We start from the raw sequence: 2,246 nt of genomic DNA, 5'->3' as shown, positions 1-2,246 counted from the left end.
AAGACATAGTGTCGTAAAATGGAAAATATTATAGATCAATGTGTACGTAGGAGTGAGGTATGATCCCAGACCCATGACTTCCTTTTTAGCCTTTTTAACCCACAAGAATTATGGTCCCAAGTATCAGTGTAACATTCTTAAGCACTCTTCCTTTTAAAACACTATCATAATCTTATGAACCCATCTAAATCTTTTGACAGTGTTGGCTACTTTCTACTGCAGGGTATGTTTAAAAAAATATGATGGATGATGATAAAGTTGGCCAGCGCTCCAACCCCACCACAATCCTAGTGATAATCTGCTTGTAGTACATGTATTGAAATCTCTAAGATACCCTAAACACGGCTACAACTTTTGCTTCAAACCAACAGGCCTCCGATTTGCCCATAGACCTCTATAATATCTATCTATCTATACTCTGGGGGATCGATCGTTGGGCAAACAATCTCGTGTTGTTGACGGTAGGCGGTGACAAGTGGCAGCAGTGATAAACCAGACATTGCTCAGTATTCGCTTCGTAAGGAAGGTTATTGGAGAGGAGATAAAGAGAGGATCTTCTGAGGGGAGGAATGTGGGTCTGTGGCGTGACTTTATAGCCTTACATTACCAGACATACATAATACGTGTTATGGGTAATGTGCTGCAAGTATCTATCTATCTATCTATCTATCTATCTATCTATCTATCTATCTATCTATCTATCTATCTATCCATGAGTGTTTCTCTTTCTTTCTCCCCCTCTCTCTCTCTCTCTCTCTCTCTCTCTCTCTCTCTCTCTCTATCTGTGTGTGTGTGTGTGTGTGTGTGTGTGTGTGTGTGTGTGTGTGTGTGTGTGTGTGTGTGTGTGTGTGTGTGTGTGTGTGTGTGTGTGTGTGTGTGTGTCCCCTTCTGTCTCTCGAATATCTAGGACATGTTGGTCAAACCCATTATATTTGACTGATAAAGGTCTATGACGATATCATGGAAATGTGTGGTATAAAGAAAACGAAACCAAAGGCATTTGTACAGAACAAGTAGCTTTTTTAAAATATAAAATTCAACGCCAGCTAGACACACGAGAGTTGTCGGTGTAATGGAAAGTAAGCGAGACGACAAGAACATCAAATTAATTATGATTTACTATGGAATGAACGTGTGCCTACAATGATTTACGTAAAGTGAACACATTCCTAACACAATGACTGTCATAAAAAGAACACGTTCTTGACACACTGAATACCTGAAAGAGAACACAATTTTAATACACCTACTTGCATGAAAGAGAACACAATCCTACCACATCGACTTGCATAAAAGTGAATGAATGCCTAATGCAATGACTTTCATGAAACCTAACATTTACCTAACACAGTAACAAACATGTTAATAATAACCATAGTAACCATAATGATAATAATAACAATAATAATAACAACAACAATAATAATAATAATAATAATAATAATAATAATAATAATAATAATAATAATAATAATAATAATAATTATAATAATAATAATAATAATAATAATAATATTCGTGACTTGAATCCATGCTTAACACGACGATCCGCATTGATGTAAACTTGATACTAACAGACTAGCTTTCATTGACATAAAATATTGACTCCCACAGTGACTTACATTGACATAAACATTATATGACCAACAGAATAACTTACATTGACAGCGAGAGAGAGAGAGGGGGGGAGAGAGAGAGAGAGAGAGAGAGAGAGAGAGAGAGAGAGAGAGAGAGAGAGAGAGAGAGGGAGGGAGGGAGGGAGGGAGAGAGAGAGAGAGAGAGAGAGAGAAAGAGAGAGAGAGAGAGAGACCTTTGCGCCAGTTGACCGCCCGGCTTACATGACTTTGAAATTTGGACATGCGCAAGTGCTTGTCGAAAAGTTTGGTATCAGGGTTATAGGCCATCAGAGAGAGTCCGCGCCTCACGCTGTCGATCAGGTTCTTGGTGGCATCCTCCAGGGACACGGGAGTGTAGAGGGCTCTGCTCCACGTCGCCAGCATACGGGGGCTGGTTCATGATGTCAAACTCGAACAGCACCTGGCTCTGCGTGATGTCCAGTCTGAGGTCCCACTACGCGCCACCACAGGACTTGGGGCTTGGGCGGCGATGTGGAACATGAGTTTTGCTGAGAAAATTCTTCTCTGTATCTGTTCACGAATGTCACGGGTGCTCCCTCCAGGACGGTCTGGAAAGTGGTTCTTGGGCACTGTCCGGAAAAATTTGGACGCTCCTCAAAAGACTCCAAG

General features: G+C 40.8%; 1 protein-coding gene across 1 annotated transcript in view; it reads left to right on the top strand.

The window, feature by feature from the left end:
* LOC101861997 overlaps window positions 1–2,246 on the top strand; it is a gene marked incomplete at its 3' end in the record, with an annotated part of 88,080 nt that overhangs the window by 3,967 nt on the left and 81,867 nt on the right.

This window comes from Aplysia californica, unplaced genomic scaffold, assembly GCF_000002075.1.
Source record: "Aplysia californica isolate F4 #8 unplaced genomic scaffold, AplCal3.0 scaffold00975, whole genome shotgun sequence".
NCBI lineage: Eukaryota > Metazoa > Mollusca > Gastropoda > Aplysiida > Aplysiidae > Aplysia > Aplysia californica.
This window is presented reverse-complemented; position numbering and strand designations above follow the sequence as displayed.